Source organism: Protopterus annectens, chromosome 16.part0 (genome assembly GCF_019279795.1).
Source record: "Protopterus annectens isolate FY-2018-M chromosome 16.part0, PAN1.0, whole genome shotgun sequence".
Classification (NCBI taxonomy): Eukaryota; Metazoa; Chordata; order Ceratodontiformes; family Protopteridae; genus Protopterus; species Protopterus annectens.
In genome coordinates, this window is record NC_056750.1 from 466,406,742 (window position 1) to 466,431,107 (window position 24,366).

At 39.9% G+C, this 24,366-nt stretch overlaps 2 protein-coding genes across 3 annotated transcripts in view; both read left to right on the plus strand.

Moving 5' to 3' along the window:
* The window catches only part of LOC122790822 (disabled homolog 2-interacting protein-like), a 2,409,524-nt gene that overhangs the window by 2,201,365 nt on the left and 183,793 nt on the right, over nucleotides 1-24,366 (plus strand). The window lies entirely within an intron of this gene.
* The window catches only part of LOC122790821 (disabled homolog 2-interacting protein-like), a 1,962,433-nt gene continuing 1,959,969 nt past the window's right edge, over nucleotides 21,903-24,366 (plus strand). For both annotated transcript variants that reach the window (XM_044058453.1, XM_044058454.1), the window contains exon 1: nucleotides 21,903-22,116. The gene's annotated coding sequence lies outside the window, so the exon portion shown is untranslated. The remainder of the gene's footprint in view (nucleotides 22,117-24,366) is intronic.

Consider the following 24,366-nt stretch of genomic DNA (forward strand, 5'->3'; position numbering starts at 1 on the left):
GACATGTGCTAGTGACCCTGAATTTTCTCTTTAAGAAACCTTTGTGGTCTCTCTAATTGCTGGAGGTGCTTGGAGAGGTACATACCAAAGGGAGCATTATACTCTATTATTGGCCTGATGAAGGAAGAGTACAGGGGGATTATAACATTCTTTTTTTGGAGGCAATTCCCTTACTTATGAGGTGAGCAATATAGAATGCCATTCTAACCACTGTGGAGACATGGTGATCAAAGGTAAGGTTGCTATCAACCTATGTGCCCAGGTCTCTCACCAGTGATTGCATGCTTAAGGTATTGCTATTTATGTAGTAGTTTGCAGGAACATCACCCGTGCCGAAAGGGATGATAATGCATTTTTAAGTCCATGACTTTGACACCAGTCATTAGTCTTTGTAAATTCTTCTTGTAGGATATTGGCATCGTTAGAAGACTGAATGACCACTCCTAGTTTGCAGTCTTCACAAACTTTGTCAGCCACAGACCTTTTGTTTTTGCCTGTACTTTGGAGAAGTACATTCCAAACAGTATGGGCCCCAGAACAGACCCCTGTAGAACACCACTGGTTACTGGTCTGCTAGAGGAGGTTGAGTCTCCTATTTTGACTGTATGAGTTCTATTGGTGAGCCACTTTGCAACCCACCTGACAATATATGGGTTGATACACAGCTGGCTGAGTTTATCAGTAATGCCTGAGTGGAAGATGGTGTCAAAAGCCTTGGCTAAGTCTAGGTAGGCTGTATGCACAGTTTTACCCTCATCGAGGGCTTTGGTGACTGTCTCGAAGAAGTCCACCAAGTTTAACAGGCACAGTCTCCCTTTGGTGAAGCCAAACTGGATAGGTTTGAGTGTTTGTAGATTACCTTTATCTTTGTTGATAAGGTCAAGGTGCATGAAGATATGCTCCATGGCCTTGCGGGTAAGGGTGGTTAGGTTTATGGGTCTGTAGTTCCCAGGGTCTGTGGCTGCACCCCATTTATGTAAAGAGATGACTGTAGCTGTTCTCCATTCAGCAGGGATGAAACCTGTACTAAGGCTGTGGTTGAACAAGGTACCCAGCGGTGTTGCTAACTCCTGTTTTAATCCATTAAGAAACATTAAGAACACAGCCTAGGATGTTGTCTGGTCCCATTGAAGCTGTATTTTTAGCTTTGAAGAGGGGGTTTAATACTTGCTCCTTGGAGATACTTGTTGGTGGACAGGTGATAGGGATGCTTTGTGGTATATGTGGCAGGGACAAGTGAGTGAAGTCTGCACTGAACCTGTCAGCCAGCAGGTTGGCTATATCCACCAGTGTTGTATATATAGTACCATTGACTACAAGTTTGTGCAAATCAGAGATTTTCCCTTGAGGTTTTGAGCTAAAGAATGCCTTATGGTTTTCCTTAGTTAGGAAGGCTAATTTGGATTCATAAGTAGCTTTAGAGGACTTTACACGATAGCTTATTTACCTGTTTAAGTTGAGGAGGGAGTTCTTCCAGGTTTGAGACTATAACTTCCTACTCTGAGACTGCAATTTCTTCCTATTATTATATAACCTGTTAATGGCTGATGTCGACCAGGTGGGTTTGTTTTCCGTTAGGGGTCTTGCTTTGGTCCTATCAGGTACAGCAGAGTTAATACAATGGTATAGATGCTCATATAAAGCATTAGTGTATATCCCAGCATAGGTAACCTCTCCATCATTGGGGGAGGGGGTATGAAGCTATTTATGCCTTCATGTAAGAGGGTCATATTTGGCCTTGGAGAAGTGTTTTAGTCTGGTTGCTGCTGGAGGGGGGATCTGCTGTTATTGTTACCTCCAGTGAGACTGATTTGTGGTCAAACCTCACCAGGGAGGGCAGCAAACTTGGAGTGGTACAATGATCCCCCATGTTGGTGAGCACAGATCCAGAATGTTTGAATACCTTGTGGGGGTGTCTGCCAGCTGATCCAGGGCACTGGAGTCAACAAAGTCTAGGAGCCTTTGGGTGAGAGTGTTAGTACACATATACTTAACCCAGTCAATGGATGGGTAATTAAATTTGCCCGAAATCAGAATGTTTGGTTGTAACTTGGTCGACTCAAATAGATCGAGGTAGGCTGAGTGGGTGTCATGGTTCATATAGCTGACAATGATTTGAAGAGGTGTCTTACCAACAGTGAATTGCACCTGGAGTAATTCATGGGAATTGCTCTGTTTAACCAGTCTAGAGGTTTATTTGTCAATTATGAATATTGATACACCACCTCCCTTAGTTCTCACACCTTCAGTTTGAAGCCTGAATGTGTGGAAGGAATTGTAACCCAGTAAAGTAGTGGTGTTTTCTGTAGCCTTAAACCAGGTCTCCGTGACTGCACAGATGCCAGCATTTTCTAAAGTAAGGACTGCTTGCAGTGCATGCATTTTCACATTTAGACTCCTAGCACTGAGTAGCATAACCTTGAATTTGTTTTTTGAAAATCTTATTACTTTGGGAGTTTTGTCCTTGTGACACTGCCTAAAGGCAGTATGGGGGGGGGGGGGGGGGCAAGAGCCTTAGCCAGTAACCAAAATCCCAGAGGTGACAGGTAAAGACCATCTCTGACAAAGCATTGAGGTCTGTCGGTCATGTCATCCCAGGCTGACAGGTACTGAAGCCCCCTAGAATGACACCAGAAGCTAAGCCAGTTATTGAAGTCAATCAGTTTTTGTTTGTATTGAGACATCATCTTGGGTGAAGGTAAAATGCTGCTTAAGGCTAGAGACATACCTACCTGGGACACTTAATCAGAGAGCTCAGTCATGTCTCTCTCTTCATATAGTCCAATGAGGTACATCTCAAGTCATTGACACCATGGACTATGACGGTGTCATAACAGTACCTGTTGTTGTGATGTGTTGGATCCTGGCACTTGACAGACAGCTGTCCATAACCTTTTCCCTATCCAGCCTGGTGAGTGGGACATCTATGAGTGTCATAATGGGGTCGCCTTTGTCTAAGATGTTTGGTTGTGTGTTTTGCCATAGGGGCTTGTCTGGTGAGACACCGGTGAGTGAGCTATTATATGTACTGTGTTTAGCAGAGGATGTATTGTGTGAAACGTGCTTGTGTATGGGAGGTCTGTGATGTTTATGTATGTTTCTGATGAGGATCTCCACATATGTAGATAGGTGTGTTGTTAGTTTAGATGGTGAAGGAAGTGAGTTGTGTGTGCTGACAGCCTGCTCTGCATCAGATGCACTGACAGGTGTGCAAGAGAGCATAGATTCTAGGTTCTTATAGGTGCATCTCTTACATGTTGTACTTGTGTGAACTAGAAAAAGAGGGTTGTCAGTGTACATGAGGCAATTGCTACACTGCCTCAGGATGCCCATGTCGACCAAGCTGGCTGGAGAAACTGTGGGAAATTGTCCATCCATAGTGCAAGGTAAATCAATGTGGTCAGAACAGGAAGAGGACAGGATGGACAGGAGAAGAGATTGAAATAAGGGCAGTCTTGTGGGTGAGACTTGTGATGGTACCTCAGAGGCTACGCTTAGTGTCCCACCTAACAGTGGAGCAGGACCGCGAGAAACCTCAGAAGGAGCGATAACACTGTACTAAGGAAAATTTGACAAGCAAGAAGTTTGCGTTTGTAACCGCCAACGGTGTCCACCCCTGTGCAGCAGTTAGTGATGGTGCACTACGCACAAATGAGCAAAGCAACTAATACATAATACAAGGAAACCAATGAAAAGCTCAAACTGAACTCTGAACCAATGAAAAAGCTCAAATAAAGCCTTGAACCAGTGAAAAAAGCTCAAACCAAGCCCTGAACCAGTAGCCTGTAATTATTTATTTATTTGCATTTGTTTACCAGGGTAGTACACTGGGCTGATATGAGCCCATTTTCAGTGGAGGTCCGGGGACAAAAGCTCCACAGATAACATGAACTTAGAGATATATACATAAAAATTAGTACATTACAAGAGTATATACAACAAAGGTAACATATTTACACAATAAGTTGAATAATTGTTGAGGTATCAAACTGACAAAAGAAAGAGCAGTAAAGGTAAATGGATTGACATGTCATGGATATTTCTGGCAGTAGTGTAACAAGAGTTTCACATTGCATTGATACATAGTACATATTAAACATCAATGTTTGTGTTAGGCAAAGGCATTTAGGTTTTGAGCAATGGAGACAAGTTAGTCCTACTGTACTTGTCCTGCCATGAGGGTATGGGGGGGGGGGGGGCTTCTCAAAAATAATGTCTTGGTTTTCTTTGTTTGATTCACAATCAGAATTGGATTCAACTGGTCTGAATCCGGTCTATGCTACGGCCAACAGAAGTGCAGCGTTACACAAAGTAAAAAGCAGAAACACTTTTTCTTAAATTAAATAAGTAACGAAGTAAAAAGCAGCACAACAGAACAGATCTTTTCTTAAATTAAATAAAAGCAGCAGTTGGTGTGAAATACAGTCAAAATGCAGTAGTAAAAATGAACTTAGCTTTTGTAGTTCTAAGGAGCCAAGCAGCTAATACAAGGAAAGTAATGAAAAAGCTCAGACTGAGCCCTGAACCAATGAAAAAGTTCAAACTAAGCTCTGAACCAGTAAACCTTTAATTAGATAGTCCTACTGTACTTCTCCTGTCATGAGGGTAAAGGCGGGCTTCTCCAAAAAAAGATGTCCTGATTTTCAGTACTCGATCCACAATCAGAATTAGATTCAGCTGGTCTGAATCTAATCTATACTATGGCCAACAGAAGTGCAACTGAACACGAGTAAAAAGCAAAAACACTTTTTTTCTTAAATGAAGTAAGAGTGAAAAGCAGCACAGCAGAACATATATTTTCTTAAATTAAATAAAATCAGCAGTTGGTGCAAAATACATAGTGCAATAAATGCAGTAGTAAAAATGAACTTAGTGTTTGTAGTTCTCACTTCTGGTTTGGTATGAACAGAGGAGCAGAGGCCTATCTCTCTCGAGCCTTTGTAAGAAAGCATTTGACAAGTTGGGGAAGAAAGTTTATTTTTCTAGTGCTGTAAATTTCAGGCTGCCAAGCTCATATGTTAAACTTTTTATGTTTATCTTTTTGAGAACATGCAAAATTTAATTGCTAGCTTTCCTTCTTCTGAGGTAAAAATATTTGAATAAAGGGGAAAGTTGATTCAGGGAGTGATTCAAATTTTTCATCCGTCTTTTTTTAAGGCAAATAAAAATTTCCCTTCTTCCTCAGCTTCCTTTTTCAGTAAGTAATTTAAGCAGCAAAAAAACTTAAAACAGGAGCTTTGAATGCAGTGGCAAAAACGTTCCATAAAGAAAGGAAAAGCCTCTAGAAAGCAAGGATTACTCCTTCCAGTCAGCATGATAATGTGCCTGTTCAGGCTTCCTTCACCCCCGCCTTGGGAACCTCTGCAGCTCTCTAAGGCTTCATCTTCCCTTGTATTACCAGATTGTGGCAGACAAAGGGATTTTAAAGGTTATTCAGCATGGGTACACTTGGCAACTGGAATCCCTCTTTCCCTGGAGATCACACTTGCTCTGTTAACCAAGTATCCTTGTTTCCTCCATTTCTGCATCTAATGCTTGGTCAAGGATTAATAGAACCAGTGCCTTCCTGCCAGATGGGCAAAGCATTTTATTCAAGGATTTCTGTGGTACCAAAGTACGGAGGATCCTGGATGCCTCCTTTCTAAATCTTTTTGTCATGGTCCCAAAGTTCATAATGCTTTTCCTTCATTCCCTTTTACCTCTGATCCTGTCTCTAGATTTCACGGTCAAGCTAGACCACATTCTCATTGTCAAGCAGTTCAGATGTTTTTAAATATTTTCTGTGTCTGGCTTATATTAGCAGTTCTCTGCCTAACCTTTTGGTCTTTTCAGTGCATCAAGAATACTCAGAAAGTGTCTCCAGTCATTGCTTATTGTAAACCTCAAGACATTCACATATTTCCATATTTGGAAGATTGTGTTACCTTGCAGGCTCTTTTCTAGTTGTCAGGAGTCTTCAGCAACTGTTCAGAATCCTCTACTCAGTCTGGGTTTTCAAATCAGCTTACAAAAATCTTCTCTCATCACTTCTCACAGAATTGTTGTCCTGGGATGTGTGTCAGATTCTGCCCTGTGAAAAGCCTTTCTTCCTTCAAAGTTGAGATGTTTCAACAGTTCTCCCTGAGTTTCTATATCTGAAGCCAGATATCTGAAAGGGACTTACTCAGGATTTTGGGGCATATGGCATTGATGATTCCCCAGGTTAGACTCCACGTGAGAAAAATCAGATGATACCTCAGGTCAGACTGGACCCTGCAACTTCACCCTTTGTCTTTTCAGATCCCAGTTTTGGGATTTATGAGAAGAGAGAGTCTCTGGTGGGTAAGCCAGTTATCTCACAATTCAGGTCCCCCATTCTCCCTTTTGACCCTCTCCAATCTGTCACTACAAATACACTTGGCCTAGAGTGGGGAGCAGTTTTCAAAGGAGTGAAAGTGCAGGGTCTGTAGAACCCTCAAAACAGACAGAAGCATATACATGTCAGAGATGCTGGGAGTGGTCAGTACTTTGAAAGCCTTAAATCATCTCTGGTTCCCAGAATCTCTGCAGGTTTACACAGACAACACTACAGTGATGTGGTATATAAACAAACGGGGGTACCAAATTGTACCCTCTTTGCAGGCTTGCTGTGGTAGCTTGGGAGATAGCAACTCAGCTCAGATTGACTCTTCAGGCTTCATAAATTCTGTCATAGCAAAACTTAATTGTTGACAAGCTAAACAATACCAGGACAGACCCTCACAAATGGAAGTTTCATCTTGGGGTATTCCAAGAACTGATCTAATTGTAGAAAACACTTCAGGTAGATCTGTCTCTTCTCAGAACAGATAATTAAAGAAATTCTGCTCCAGGACTCCTTGCAAACAGGCCTGGAAGACAGATCCCATCTCATTTCCATGGATGATAACATTCCTGTATGCTTTTCCACCCTTTCCACTGATATCCAGAGTACATCTGAAAATCTAGAAAGACTCCCCAGAAATTGTAATGGTGACTACCTCTTTTGGCCAAGACAGATATCCTCCCTTCTTTTCAGTCTGGCCAAGGGCAATTATCACAGGTTTGATACACCCCAACATGAACACTCTTCAGCTTACTGCCTGGATGATATAATTTTGATACCATTTAGGCACCTTTTTCTGATTATGTGTAGCAGGAATAAAGGAGGGAAAAAAACTGCTACTTGAAAATCATATATATATGCTAGTGGAAGATATTTTCTAGTTGATGCCACTCTAAGACCCAGGACCCTCTTCAGGCCCAGCTGCCTCTGGTTCTTAATTATTTGCATGAGTTGCAATTCTCTGTCTTTTCCTATTCTCCTAAGGGTCATTTGTCAGCCATTTATGCTTGTCTACCATTAGATCCTACCTTTCTAACCATTCTCAAGTTAAATAGTTTTGAAAGGGGTATTGTATACCTGTCCAACTAGGAAACAAGTAGTAACCCCTTTGGTTCTTAACTTTCTGCTTGAAAGGTTACTCTTTTTGTACTTGAATCAGCTCAGAATGTTTAATTGAGGTTCTTAACATGGAAAAAACATGGAAGAATGTTTTACCCATTGCTCTGACTTATGCTACAGAGTGTCAAAATCACAGGCTGTTATGGTGAGCCAACCCTACCTCATTTTTCACAAGGACATGGTGTCTTTGAGAACTAACCCTTCTTTTGCATCAGAAGAGGTGTCAGAGTTTACCTTGAGACAGACAGTTAATCTGTTCTTCCCTGAACCCAAGAACAAGGGAGAAAATATTCTTCACACACTAGATGTCCACAGGCAACTCAGATGTTACCTAAACAAGAAAGCCGATCAGCTGTTTGCCTCCTATGAAGATAAGAGGAAGGAGCAACCAGTGTCAAAGCAGATTGTTTCCAGAGGGTTCTCTCATACTATTGCCTTTCGTTATGCTCACCATAGTAAGTCACTTCCAGGCAGGACTAGGGTCCATTCCACATAGGATTTGGCTTCTTTGGTGACTTTCTAGAAAGAGGTATTCCCTAGAAGTGTTCTAGAGCCAGCATCTTGGTCCTCTGTGCATACTTTTACAAAGCACTACAAAATGGATTCCTTCTCCAGGTCCAGAACAGGATTTGCAAGGACCATTCTCCAGGGGCGCCTGGGTTCTTAGTTTAGCATTATTTCTTCCTACTTAAATTTCTAAGCTATAGCTTAGGGTACTGCAATAATGATCTAAACATTGAACATAATACAGTTGTGTAAATAAACTTACCTTAACTGTAGATGTTCTAATAAATCACTGTTTCAGTAGCTGCACCTTCCTCAAGCCCACTGATTTTAGATGTTTTCCTTTTGAATTGCTAGGATATTGATATATTGACCCTTGTATATATAGTTTACCCATATGTTTGGTTTCAAGTATTGTCCTTTTAGGGCTTTTGCCTCTCTTTTGTAGACAAAAAAGCTCTTGATTATAATGTCTCTCAAGCTGTTTAATCCTGGCTGTGTGCGTGGAAGGCATCCTTAATCCTTGAAAGCTGTCCGGTGACCAGGACATAACTCATGTAGCTTAGGCTACTGCAGCAGTGATCTATCAGAACATCTACTGTTATGGCAAGTTTACTTACAACTTTACTTTAAATATGAATTTAAATATGAATGCATATGAACGTATGGAACCTATTTCAGTATAGCAGTTCAGTAGCATCCTAACAGCTAAAATGCATTTAAACTTAAGAAACTCTATAAATACAGAAAATAAAGTGTTAAGGAAATTAAAGTTTGCCTATCACATTTTTTGGTCGTCTTCTTTTTCTGGCTCTATTATATTAAGCAAGGGATGTATAGATATGCTAGATGAAGGGTTTAAGCCACAAATCTTTTTGTGTTTTTTTTTTTTTTTGCATACTTTATTAGTGTAATATTATGCTACAATGTCATTCTTCTTTAGAAATGTAAAATTATGACATCAGAAAGTTTCAGGATTGTGAGTTAATGATGTGTTGTGAAGGAATCATTGACTCTTTTTGATTTGGTGTTACTGCAGTTCATTTTCATACGACACAGCCACCAAATAGGAAGTGCTGATAGATTTTATTTTATTTATGTATTTATCCTTTGTTGACTGGGATAGTGTCACTAGGCTAGTAACCTCTTTTCAGGGGTGACTTGAGGTGGTATTAATACTACAAGATGCCTGCCAATCCTGGCTGTGTCCGTCTTTGTAGTAGGGTTGTATATGAGGCAGTCAAATCTTTGCAACCAAATGTCTTGAGGTGTGGTATGGGGTTTGTTGAGATGCACAACTGTTTTTCAGTTTCGTCTTCTCATGTTTGTTCCAGTACTATGTAGTCCTGTAGCTCTTCGTTGGTTAGTTTGTGCCACTGGCTTAACAGTACCTCATCAGAATCTTCAGGTGTCATGTCATATAGGCAAGGGACGGGGTTAGAAGCTTCAGCTAAGTCCTGCACTGTGATATTTATTTCATGACTGTCAGGAAGGTGGGGTCAACAGAGGTAATACTGGGCCCCACATTTCTCTATACGTTTCTGAAAACAGAGCTGATGGCTTCTTTCCATGCTGCAGTGTTGCTGAATACAACATCCTTCACTGAATAGGTAGACATTTTTTTACAGGAGGTAAATCATCGACATTGTTGTGTACTGCCATGCAAAAACATGGTCTAGTGGATAGATGTGGGATGTTATGCTCGGTGTAGGTACAGATCCTTTGCAGCAGACTCTGCTTTCTTCTAAGTGGAATGCTACATTGTTGAAAAGCAGAATGGTAGCTGTGAGTATGTTTTTGCCTGACAGGGATATCTTGACTTCAGGTACAAACTTGTAGGTAAAACCATTCAGAAAAAAGCTCACCTGTCATCTCTGCAGTTAATAAGCCTCGTTTTTGGTAGGCTACTTATGTTAAAGTGTTTAAAGCAACAAGGGGCCTTTCCCACAAAAAGTAGTGTGATGCAGAGTTAATCTGTTATATTGAAATGTAGCATAACTGTGCGTCTTATTTTTACTGCATGGACATCATCGCTACAGTGTCTAACTTCTAGAGTGTCGTCTTTGGAATTTTGTTTCAAAACATTCTGATTCCTCAATAAATTAAATTTGATATGGTGTGTCCCTGTCACCTTCTGGAGAAGTTCTTTTAATGGATAAAGGTTTTCACTGTTTGCTTACCATATTTCACCATGCATGGGTAAACAGTGAACCATGCCTAGATTAAAATGTGTTGAACCACTCTTGACTGCCCTTAAAAACAACATTTTCATCACTGCACATTTGGGAGAACAGGGAACAGACCTTCTCAGCTAGTTGTGGTCCCAGCATAAGGATATTGCATTTTTAGTGGAAGGCAAACCATGATAATAGAGCCTTTTCCATATTTTCATAATTGCCTTTTTAATCCACTTCATTTTTAATACATTATCACCTTCTAGAATGAATTCTCATTACATTTCTAGTCTGTTACAGTCTGTATTCCCCACTCAGAGGCTTATGACACTTTCTAAACTGATTCACCTAATGAGGACTAAGTTATTTTGTCTTTTGACTGCCTTTGCTCTAATGTCTGTCTGTAGGTACGCTATTTAAAAGTGTTTGCGTTGTTTAGGACATCTGCTAATCAGCAATCTATAATTACCTTATTAGTTGCTTTGTTTGTTACTCATAGCTAATCCTGTTGTCAATGGCAGCTGACAACAACAGATAACTCACCAGGAATGCGCCATTACATCACTGTGAGTAGCAATTGAGAACAGCAGGTTAAAATATTTAATTTGCTTTTGACAGTTTTATACACTAACACTACTTAAGTTTATGCATTTAATGTTTACTTTGCGTCTTCGGCAACATGACAGCAGTCAGTGCCACTAACTTTGCAAGCGGTCCCACAGTTTATTAGAACCCATTATTAATGCAACATGGGTTGTCAGGGGTCCACTGTGTATCCATCCATTGCTGTCAAGTCACATCTGACTCCTTTAGCTACCCTATGAACAGCCATTACCATTCTTAGAGTGTATTAGGCAAGTAGGAAATGGAATTAGATTGCCAAGGCCTTTCTACTATATCACACACAAACTTCATGCATACCTACAGACAACTTACAGTGACTAATACACCCACCATTCGTGTTCAACATGTGGCAGGAAACTGGAGTACCTAGTGGAAAAAAATGATGCAAACAGAAGAAGGAGAAGCAGATAGTACTCTATCCCAGAAAAGAACCAAAGAACCTACTCACTGCACTCCTATGCCATCCTACTGTATATGTTTTTCACTGTTTGTTTTCCTTCCTTCTGCCATATTACTGCATCAGTCACCAATGTAAGTCAGTGGATGCCATTGACAAATGCTTGCTTAACTTTTATTTCTTAGCTTCTTTCATAGGTTTATAGGTTGTTACTAGACTAATGAGCATTAGTGTACTTACAAACCTAGCCACCTACCTCAAACTATTCAGGTCTCAAATATTATGGGCATCTATATGGGGGGGGGTTAAGTAAGAATTTATGTGTATAGGGGGGTGTTAGTTGGAATAATACTTCTCTTATTGATGTCCTTTTTCCATAAGAGATATGGAGACCAGACTGGGGGTGGGGGGTAAATTTACGATTTCCCATCTTGTTGTCGAGGATTCATTTGAATAGGGTCAGGGATGAATTCTGTTTTACATGGATGGGGAGCCTGTTGACTAGAGTGGGGATCCTTTGGGACACATATCTCTCTCTCTCCAGCATGTTCTGTTTATGTCACACTCGAAGTTCAGATGCCTGGATCTAGTGATTCTGGTGCTGTTTGTTTTGCACATGTATAACAGATACATCAGGGCTGGGTCTGAGGAAGCCCTGTAAGTCAAGCAAAGATTCCCTCTTGACAGCCTGTAGGAGACTGAATATAGGTGATCAGTATAGTACAGGGTGTTCATGCCCTGAATTCTCCTGGTGAGAAGCCTTTGTTGGCATTCCAACTGTTGCAAGTGTCTGGTTAGATACATGCCAAAGGAGGCATTGTATTCAATAATAAGTCCAATAAGGGTCGAGTAGAGTGGTGCTATAAAGTATTTGGACCTGGGTGTCATACCTTTATCAATAAGTTGAGTGGTATAGAATGATTGTCTTACTTTCTTTACTACATGTTGGTCAAAGGCCGGATTGCTGTTTACATATGTTCCAGATCCCTTACTACTTGGTCCACTCTTAGGGGCATTTTATCAATGGAGTAATTAACTCTGATTGACAGTTTCCCAAATGGCATTATAATGCATTTTTTTGGCATTGTGTTTGAGGCCATAGCTTTGGAACCAGTCGTTTGTCTATGTTAAACCCTCTTGTAAGATGTTGGTGTCTTGGGGGAGTCTGTAATAGCTCCCAATTTACAGCAATTTTAACGTGGTGAGCCACAGGCATTGAACATTAACTTTGACTTCCAAGAAGATGCCAAACAGGAGCTGGCCCAACACAGAACCCTGGGATACTCTGCTTGTGATCAGTCTCTTTGTGGAGATGATCTTCCCAATCCTGACTTTTTGAGTCCTGTCTGTGAGACAACCAGCCATCCAGTGAGTTATGTAGGGATTTATATCAAGCTCAGAGAGCCTGTCAACAATGCCTCACTGGGGTGCTGTATCGAATGCCTTGGTTAGGTCAAAGTATGCAGTACACACTGTTTTACATTTTTCCATTGCCTTGACAACCTGCTCAAAGAAGTCTACCAGGTTATGTAGGCATGACCTTCACATAACAAAGCCAAATTGGGATGAGTGCAGTGTCTGTAGGTTTCCAATGTCACTTGTTTATCATAGCCGTCATAATTCGTTCCATAGCTTGAAATATTAGGCTAGATGTGTCTGCAGTTTCCTGAGTCAGTTGATGGTCCAGCGTCATGGAGGAGAATGACTGTTGTGGTCCTCTGTTCACTTGGAATGTAACCTGTTTCAAGGCTTTAGCTGAAGAGCTCCTCAAATGGTCCTGATATGTCGTGTTTTAGACCATTCAGAAAGGAAACAGAGATGTTGTCAGGACCGATGGAGGTGATGTTCTTGGCTTTAGCGAGTGCTCCCAGCACCTGCTCCCTGCTAATAGGTGGGGGTAGTACGTTGGAAGGGATTTTACCTGGTGGTGCTGAGAAGGAGTGGGGGAATGAAGTCTGAGGTGAATTTATCAGCCAGTAAATTTGCAATGTCACACACTGCTTTGTGTTGTCTTTAAGTTTCTGGACATAGCTGAAGAAGGCCTTGTGATTGTCCTTAGCCTGTGAAGTTATCCTGACCTCGTAGTTAGTCTTGTTGAACTTAATTAGACCTCTTAGTATATTGTTTAGTTGTATAAGAGAGCACTTATCTTTATTTGTCATCTTTTTTTATTATGTACTGTGTTTAGGTGAGGATTCCACCAGTGAGACTTGTTTTTAGTGTTTGTTTTGGGTTTACTTCTGGTAGATAAGACAGCCTCTGTTCAGCCATTCACATATTTCTATACATAGTCTGTGAATAATTCTGCATCGATAGCTGTGGTCTTGGGGGTTTGCAACCTTGAATTTTGACAGACTGTCACTTAATAGGATGTAGTTTGCCTTAGAATAGTTCCTAACTGTTACTTGCTTAGCTGTGTTTTCCAGGTTGAGTTTTACTTCAAAGGTAACAACTTTGTGATCCGACCTCTCTAGTGAGGATGTGACCCAGGGTTGGGGGTTTGTGGTTGTGGTTGCAGTATTCTCCCATGTTGGTGAGTACCAGATCCAGTATGTTTGATCCCGTGGTTGGCATGTGCACTATCTGTTCCAGGGTGTGTGTGTGTTAATAAGTCCAGGAAATGTGCTTTTGAGTTTCAGGCAGTGTAAGTTTCCCAGTCTCTAGAGGGGTAGTTTTAGTCAACCATGAATTGGGTGATTGACTGGGTGGTAAGTGCTTCTAGTAGGTTTAGGTAAGCATCATGAGACTCTAGGGGTATATATGGTGACCTGTAGGTAGCCATGATATGGTGAAGGACCTTCTCTATAGTGACTTGCACATGGATGAGCTCCATGAAATCATCCTGTTTAACCAACCTGGAGATATGTTTGTTGCTAATGTAGATCAAAACACCTCCACCTTTGGTCCTAGTCTGTGCTGTTGGTCTAAATGTGTGGAAGGCTATGTAGCCTTGCACTGCCAGAGTACTTTCTCCATCTTTAAACCAAGTGTCGGTCATAGCATAAATGTCTACATTCTTCAGAGTGAGGAGGGTTTGAAGGGTGTGGAGTTTTGTGTTTAGGCTCCTAGCATTGAGCAGTAACATCTTAAGGTTGCTTGGAGACTTTTTCACTATGTTGGTAGTTTTATCTTTCTGGCATTGCCTAAAAAGACTGTAAGGCAGTGGAAAAATTTATAGTCAATATCAGAAAGCCTGGAGGGGGGGTCAGGTGCAGCCTATCCTTGGTAAAGCAGCATGGTCTTTTGAGCATGTCCTCCCATGCTGACAGATATTAGATCCCCCTGGACTGAAACCAGAAACTAAGCAAATTATTAGACTCAATCATTTTATATTCATACTGTGGCATCATCCTTGCAGAAGAGTGCTGCTTAGTGCAAGACTCAGATCTGTGACACATATTTTGAGATATCCAATATGTTTCTTCTCATATAGTCCAATGAGTTACATCTGAGGTCATTTACACCCACAGGTACTATGATAGAATCATATTTTTACCTGGGGTGCAGTGACTTGAGTGCTTGCATGATATTGGCTCCAGATAGACAACTAACCGTTATCTTGTCCTTGTCTAACCTGGTGAATGGGGCATCTGTATGTCGCATAATGGAGTCCCTAATGACATGAGTATTAGGTAAAGTATATGCTTGCCTTATGGGCTTTGCTCTTGGAGGACCATTGGGTGTAGGCTGATGTGAGATATTTGATGTTGCTTTTGGTGTGTGTTTTAGTGATTGCTGGGGATTAGTGTTGCTGTTAGCGGTGGTGATACTGCCATAGCATTGTCACCTCACAGTTAGACGTTGCCCGTTCGATTCTCAGTTAGAGCGTCTTCTGTGTGGTGACATGCATGAATGGGCGTTCCTTCATTGAAGGTTGTGCGTTAGGCCTGACAAGCCAGCACGTACAAATCTACTGCCAATCATTAGCAGACCGTAGTTCCACTGTGGCGACACAAACAAACAAAGTGTTGCTGTTAGGTGGCTTTGGGGGTCCTTCAGATTTGGGAAGGTTTCTTTTAAACTCTGGAGATTAAGACAATCTGTGTGTGTGGGGGGAGGGGGGTGAGCTGTGTGTGTGGGGATGTAGTGTGGATATTCCTGGCAACCTCATTTGTATGCGAGATTTTTGCATCACAGGAAGTTGTGTATTTATATCTCTCAAATACCATTTTATTTTCTTTAATGATTAACTGGTTGAGAACATGAGACAGTTGTTACATTGCCTTAGGATGCCCAAACCGGGTCTATATTAAAATACCGAAACCTCACTTACGCGAATACCTAAACGCAGACACATAAATAGCGAACTGCGAGAACACTGAACGTCCTGAAGCACGAAATTCAAAATATTGAATTCCCATAGTTGGCCCTTATCCGGTATAGCTCCCTAACGTAAATGTGCAATAGTTACTGACCTTAGGGTTAGGGTGCGGGTTAAGGTAACTGCATATATAATAATACATGCAACCTACAGTTTAGGGTTAGAAGTAGGGTTACGTTAAGTGTATATATAGTAATATAGTTGTGTAGGTGAATATATACGTAAATTATACTTTTCCCGTAGTTGGGTGCTGTTTGTTTATAGTTAGATACATTTGTGTGTAGTGAATGTTTGCTTAGGATATGGGATATATGGGTGAAGTGTAGATATGGGGAAATGTGGATTATTTATTTTGTTTGGGTAGGTAGTACATAGCGGGCGGTGGGGTTGGCCAACTATGGAAATTCGATATTTTGAATTTTGCGGTTCAGGACGTTCGGTGTTCTCACGGTTCACTATTTATGTGCCGCCGTTTAGGTATGCATGCAAGTGAGGTTTCGGTATTTTAATATAGACCCCCCAAATCTACTAAAATAGCCACAGAGACATGTGGAAATTGCGTATAATTATTGTCCAGTCCTATAATAGGGTGGACATTTTAGGATTAAGGACTGGGTTTTAACAGGGGTGTCCTAGGGTAGTTTCTTGGGTTAAATTTAAGATGTGATGTAGTGCTAGGATATGGTAGTGCTACTCCATGTGCAAGCTAGCTGCTCTAAGCTTAAGCTTAATTCCACACAATGCCACACTGTTTAACAGGTTTTGGACCTAATCCTAACTTTATAGGGAAGTCTTACTGTATAGGCATTTGCTACTATACAGGGCACTGCTAAGTGATACTGCTTGGTGGGCAACTCTACATAAATTTGCCTGAGTTATAGCACAGAAAAAAAGCTTTAAAACTGACGACTCCGCCCCCTAGCCAAAAAAAACATTCCCACTTTGAGCTCCTTGGAGTGATTCCCAACTGAGAGAGACCAGGTAAATACCTTGCGCCACAAAATTGAAGATCCTGGAAATTCTTAATGTAAAAAGCATCTCTCAAGTAGATTACATTAAACAACAAACACTAAACGACTACCTGACAACAAAGTCCCTGGCTACTTTCACTTTCTGCAAGGTCATTTGGAGGCAAACAGAACTAGTAAAAGCCAACAGAGAAATGACTATTTTTGAATACAAAATGAAGTAAATGATTTAAAAAATGCTCAAAAACAGTAGTGATCACTGTATAAAACAATTATAAGTGCAGTAAATCAAGAAAATATACTTATCTTAGTTTATATGGCTCTGGATGCAGCTGAAACACTTGCAAAATGTTGCAGAGATCTGTGTAACTAAACACAGAGTCATGCAAACTTGCCTGATTTATAGCAGAGAAAAACAAATCTTGAAAACTTTCTCCTTTGCCGTGTAGCCAATAAACCACCACACTATGAGCTTCCTGGAATGAGTCCCATCTTATATATATCAGGTGAAGATCTTCTGCCACAAGATGGATGATCCTGGAATTTCTTGATGTAAAAGTAGAGCAGAAGCAGCTTTCAAGTGCCAATTAAACAACAAAGAACTACCAGATAACCAGCGTTTATATCACATTATCGAAAGATGAAAATAGCGAACACTATTTCATCGGCCCCAAAACATCTAAACATGAAAATATCGAACATTCAGAACAGAGAATGTTTTCCCCATGGAAAACATTCGCTGCTCCAAAACACATACACACAACACAAGCACATCAAACAAACAGCAACCACACACATACACTTAAATTCCTACATCTAACGCTACATTAAACTAAACATACACTACTATCTACCTACTTACCTTAACCCAAACCCTAACCCTAAGGTCCGTCACTAAGGCACACCCACCTAACCCGCGCCCTAACCCTAACTCACTTAAACCGCCCCCTAACCCTAAAGTCTGTCAATATCGCACACAAGCCTAATCCACACCCTAACCCTAACTCACTTAACCCGCCCCTAACCCTAACCTAACCCTAACATACAAACAATCGCACACTTACCTGAACCCAATCCGTAACTTTCCACCACAGAGCTAAGAATAGCGAAGCCACAGAAACGGCCAACCGAATTCTTTCCTGAGGAAAGAATTTGCTGTTTTGCAGCTTTGCTATTCTTAGTGTTCGCTGAATAGTGTTCGATATCAGAACATTCGAAGTTTTAATACTTCGATGTTCTGATATAGACCCGATAACCAAGTCCCTGGCTAATTCACACTTCTACAAGATGATTTCCCTTGCATCTGAGCTTCCCAACCTCTAAGAACCCTTCATTTCATTCAACTCTCAGAATGTCCACTTCAGATTAGTATTTGTAAAGTCTTTTAAATCCTGACTATTTTGCAGTGTATTGAGTTACCACCTCACATTAATACTACCCCCCATATGTAATTACTTTCTCTACCAAAATTAATGCAGCTACTGTGCTTCCTAACACTACTTAAGCAAGCCACAGAATAAGAGCAGTACAAAATAAAACAGAGCAAAGTACCAGACAGCAGTTTTTTCTCTTTATTTTGTGATTATATTTATTAACATTGTAATCTGCCACTTTTTTCTCCGTAACTTAGTTTTTTTTTGTAACTCACAAGGCAAACAAATTAATAAAATCATTTCTAATGTTTATATATAAAGTTAGAGAATGGCACCTAGATACTACAGACCTGTTTTTCCTTTTAAATTGATAGCTAAAAAAAAAAAAACAACATGACATTTTTGCAACCTTTTGTTAAGTTTGGGTTATCTTGATGGGATTTGATATATGATCATTCAAAATAATAGCACCCTGCCTGCATTACTCCGAAAAGAAAAGAAATAATCTCTGTTTATTAAGTATTTAACAAAAACTGCTTAATCAGCCTTAAAGGAAAAAATATCTGTTAAGGACTCATCCAGTGCTGTTTTGGTTGTATGTATGCATTTTAGGATTCAGCATTGATATAAATGGAAAAGGGGTGACAAGAAAGTCTGGTCAGGACATTTGTTGTGGTGTGTCCTTCATATATTCACATCTAAAAGTAAACAATGAATTATAGCTGCTGCAACACACTTTTATTACATTTGAATTCATATTTTATTTGCCAGCTTTGCAGGTGCAGCCTCAGCCTCATATCTTGAGTAAGTAGATGGATTCATGCAATGTTTAGCACGTGCAAGCATAAATATATATTCCTTTGTACATACACTGCGACAGCAGGAGGTATTGAACAAAGCAGAAGTGAAGTAGGTGGAGAGCCATGTTCAATATGTTCATGAGTGATAGAGAGATGCTGCAGTTTACGTTAGTCAACAGCAGTTGAAAATTCAGGATTAAATTGTCATTTTCTACAATACTGTTAGAAAGATACAAATCCTGGTCCATGGTTTAGAGGGATGGAGGCTTGACCGTGACCCATATAACCAGAGAATGATTAGTACATTGAGTCCTGGAGGTGACAGGGAAGGAGCAACATTTTATTATAAGCTTATCCAGTCCAGAAAGGAAGGGTGGGATTCCAGCCTGCGGTATAGCAGTGGTTGGAGCATACCATAACTGCAAGGCAATTTGCCCTTAAAATTTAACATTTGAAGATATAGCTGCTGCTGACTGACACTATGTGCAGTGTTGCATGTGACATCAGCAGCTCTGTCAAGTTAGAGCATTGCAAAAAATCTTTATACGTGACTATGATGCTGCAAGAAGTTTACCTCCATGATCCACATCCCCTACCCATGGCAAAAGCACCCCCAGCCCGGGGCGGGGGTAGTGGTGATGTCAGGGACACTTAAGCAGTAGATAATCAGCTTGAAGATACACAATGAAGGATATAAAGACAGTGAGTCTAACCACCTCTGTGTGAACTAGGTGCTGTGTCCTGTAGAGTAATGATTCTGAAATTAGGGACTGGCCTACCTTCATATTTAAATCCTGTGCCACAGCCTGTTACTTTAAACCTTAAGACCTATTTTGAATCTTGATTGAAAGAATTCAGCCCCACAACATTTTTGTACAGCTGAGATTTTCAGGGTTTCAAGACAACATAGAAAAAGTCCAAGTGCCAAAATGTCTGTAATTAAAGCAAGCTGACTGCATAAAATTTGTATCATGTGATCTAAAATCGGCATATAAAAAGCTCTGGAACCTGCACCAGTCTACTGTCAGTCTTTTTTTTGCCTCTGGACTATTGGCCCCATCAGCAAGGCAGCTGCCACTATTATGCCTCAGTGATCTTGTTGCCTGTGATTTGGTGATTCTGCCATCCACATGCAGGATAATAACCGTAGATGGATGGAAGGACTTGGCTGCTGCTATTTATAAGGAAATCCTGACATGGATCGGTATGGGGTTTAGCAAAGATTTTGTGTCATTCTGAGGTGTCACAGTGTTTTCAAATTTGGGGGGAGGTGTCCCCAGATGGTACTTTTCCTTTATAGGGGCAACAGATGTCATGAGCAGTTGGAATGTTACCATGCTGTTGCGTCTGAAAATCTGTCGGAGATATTGATGCAACTTTTTCTTGACTTTCTAAGTGAATTCAATATTTGAAAATTGTCCGTAATAGGGAGCATTGGTCCATCATTACTTTGGCTTTGTCTTTGCTTGTTGAGAAAGGAGTGAACAGCTGCGATCCTCTCTGAGACAGGAAACCTGTTGCCTGATGTATTGTTTCATAGAATTGTTCCCAAAACGTGTGTAGAAATGAAAAGTAAAATACTAGTTTCATCTAATGACGAAACGACTGTAACCGTAGAAAGATTCGCCTATTTGTACTCCTAATGTATGTTTCTGTTTACATATGTATGACAAGGGTTTAGCATGCAAATATTTTCCATTAAGCGCTACTGACATGTTGACTAGCTGCCTTCTGTTACAAATAAAAGATTGCTCTCAGTTCCTGTTTAGCACATCCAAAAAAAAAAAGGAATACAGACATTGAACTGCTGAAAGGTTAAGTCTGAACACCTACGGCTGCTTTCCTTCAATATTCAGTCACAGACTGTATGTCTGTCAACAGTTCTCCTAACTGGTGTTTCAGTATCACAGCTGAAAAGAAATGTGAACAAAACATAAAAATGAACACATTCATCCTTTTCTTTAAGGGGCTTAAGAGCTGGGATGCATACACATTGCTATTTAAATAAATAATACATTCGGTGACAGTCTGCAAGGGAAGTATAACTTTTTGTATAAACATCACCGGCAGCATTGTGATCTTTGCGACCGCGGGCAAATATTCCAAATGCTGATTAGAACTGTTGCCCCAATAATGGAAACATACTCCCCAAATTAGTGGTGCAGGGGGGGTTAAACCCTTCAAAGATGCTTTCTTTTATTTTATTTTTGTCAGATTTAGTCCATTTAGCAGTGAATTTCCCTTTGTATCAGTTTACTAGGAAATTTGAAAATGCACCCAACAAGCTATTGACTGCTCTTACTGATGAAGAAATCTGAATTCAAGAAACAGATGAATTCTGATACACTTAATTTCTGACTGGATGTTCCACATTGTAACAGGGTTTTTCAGACTGTTGTGGGGTTATTATTAATATAATATAACATAAACTGATAGACAGTTTGGGTTGAGATAATCTGCATGCACAGTGCTGTTGTAGTCTAAGTCTCAATTACATTGTTTTCATGTGAATGTGTATTAAAATCTACAACAAGAAGGAAAATGTACAAATCCTGCAGGAGTGGTTACATACTACTGAACTGAGTCAAACAGCTAATTCTTCCTCAGTCTGTGTTCTGTGACTTGGGGGAAGCTATTTATGGCACAGTAATTTGTTGTTTCAAACATGGGAATTAATTTGTGTTTTGAACTCTGTACAAATGGGAAGAAATCGGTATTTCCAGTCACTCACTGTGCATGTCTTCTTATTGCAGAATTACTTGTCCCACTGAGGTTTTCATTGACTCAGCTAATGTATAAAATGTTACAATCTGCAGTTGAAGCCAGCATGACTATTCAGCAGTGTTATACTAATTTGAAATACATTAACATTTGGCTACTGAAGCAATGCTGGTTTCATTTCCTACAGAATAATTTATCAGTCTGTTAAGTTTTTTTATTATGAGGTGAAGAACACAAGAATGCTTGTTTGCTATACCTGCACATAGTAATTGAACTAGTATGGTAAATTATTAACCACCTATGCAACATATTTATGGTCTGCAGTGTCATATATGTGTTGGCTGGAATGCTGCCCACAACCGATGATAAAAATCAAATAAAGGACATTCACTCCTAGTCAGGGATGGACAATAGAACTGCTATTCGCTTTCCTTTTTTTACTTGGAACAAAGATACAGCTAGCTAGTCTACTTGCTATTCAGGAAAGAATCTGCTTTTCTAAAAGCTAACAGACAACTTGCTCACGTAATCCAGCTATCAGCTCCAGAGGAAGTGAGGCAGTCTGGGAGTCTAAGGACTGGAATGTGCTCTGCAGATCAATCCAAGCACAAGCTAAATAACTTTAACAAAATAGTCTAAACACAGCTGAAGTACAAGGACATAGGCAGGGCAAAAAGCAGCAGTCCTAGCCTGAGCCATTTTAACTTTGATCTTGACTGAAGTGCGATATGGAGGGATTATGCTTGTTTGCCATTCTACTCACAGACCCTTGGTAAGTGTATTAACATGATGTTGATCTGTTTTCTTTTGTTTGGGATCTCATAAATCACCAAAAATAGTATCAGTGTCATTGCCCTGTGCCTCTCTCTTATTCACTGCCTTTCTTCTCTGCTGTTGTCTTTATGTACTAGTAGTAACATGTCTGCAAGAATAATGCTGAGTAATATTGCCTTCCGATAATATTTTAAAATGTTTGGAGCTATTTTGCAGTTAAAATGTTAGAAACCAGCCTGTAATAGCAATGCCAAAAAAAACGTCTGGCTCTGTAGCACGCAGCTACTTACAGAAAGGTAATAGCAGGTCAGATTTCTCTCACTGTTAAGAAAAGTCAATCAGCTGTAAGTCAGCTTTTCCTTTGCACATTTCCTTCTAAAGTCGGATGTTTAGCAGATATGTAGATAGAGTGTTAACGTACAGTATCATAAAACAGCAGACTGCTGTTCATTATGACTAGCAAGGCAAGCATGCAAATTGGCCTTGTAAATAATTCCTTTTTATTTTGGAATATGCAGTGCTTTTCCTTGTAAGCCATATTCATAGGTATCTAGGATGAAGAAAGACAGGCTATATGGAAGAATGCAGAGATGAATTAGTTTTCTTTCACTGCTAACTAATGTCGCTGTGTCAGGATTGCTGGGATTTTCAGACTGATGACTGATTTATAGATAAACTGACAAAAGTATGTGTTTTGCCTTTGATATTTGTTTGCTAGTAATAAAAACTTAATATGCTGTTTTGTTGAAGCAACATTGAAACTTGCTTAATTTTGCAGAAGTATCGAGTTATGAAAAGTATTATTATGGATACTGTTTTTAAGTACTGGTAAAATAGTTTGCAAACATTTTTCTGTAATAGATACAGTGGTAAGGACATGTAATACACATTTTGGCTTCTAGCTGACAGTTACAAAATCTTATATGTGGTAAAATGAGGCAGTATTACTCATTTGTATTTGTGTAAGTTCTCAGCTGAATTGTCTTGTTTATCCAGTTTTGCTATGTTCAAGCATGCATGGAACTAAACACCGTCATACTGGAACTGAATTTTTGTCTTAGGTTCCTTGTTTTTGGTTATTTATTTATTTTTGCATTACAGGTTATAATAAGACAATAATTGCATGTATTCCCTTACGATTTGCTCAATGGCTTATTTTTGTGTTTAGTTTGTGGTGTAATCCTTAACTGCACATGGCTGTAGTAAAAAATACATAATCTTATTATTAAAATTTCAGGGTCTCTACCTTTCTGATTTCAAGTTGTAACAAAAACCACCATAGTATTTAGGTCAAAAATTGCATTCTTTTTCCTTGTTTCTATTTATTAGTTTTTCCCTGTGAAGGATCCGAAGGGATCATTTCATTGACATATGTATGTATTCTTCTGTTGCCAGTTAGAAAGCACTTAGCATGCCCTATCACATTATAATATCATTCCATAGGCCTGCATTATTGAGACTATTAACAATCAGTACCCCCTATCAAGTAAGTTGAGATGAAGACAGACTCAGTGGCAAAGAACACAGTGAATGACTACAGTCCAGTTAGTATAAACATAGTGAAAAGGAAATTGATAAAAGATCATTCAACATATGTTCAAAGTACAGTTCTGTAACTGCAGACAGGCTAGTACATTTGATTGTTAAAGTATCAAACTTGGTTGTAAGGTATTACACTGTGAATGATCTGCACTCTGAAGGTACAGATGTTATTTCTGAGAGAGAACTCTACACTTCATTGTATGTCTATTATAAAACAGGATATCATAGAAAGAAGATTATGTCTATGTTGTTGACATTTAGTACATTGGAACTTGATTTGTCACAGATGCTGTGCTTTGATTTTAGGTTATGAAACTTGGAGAAGACGGGGCAGCATGAATTTTGTAATTGTTTTACAGCTGTTTCATTTTCTCTGAGATTGTGCAAACTCAGAATTCCTATGTATTGAGACTGGGAGTCAGAGGACCCCCATATTGGGGGATTAGAGGGACTTGGCTCTGCGAAAAGTTTTAGAGTGCAAGATGATGTTTTTGTAGTACTTACTTGAGAGTGCAATTAAAGTTAGTGTTAAATAGATGGCTTTGGTGGTGTAGGGGATTAACGCCCTGACTACAGCTGAGTTGACTCGGATTTGACTAGCTGCTTGGGTGCTTGAAAGAGCAGGCAAGGGAGGAAGAGCATGCTCATCTTGGAAGGGAATGTGTGGAGCCAACAACAAGAAAGTCATAATTCCTTGGCGGAGGGA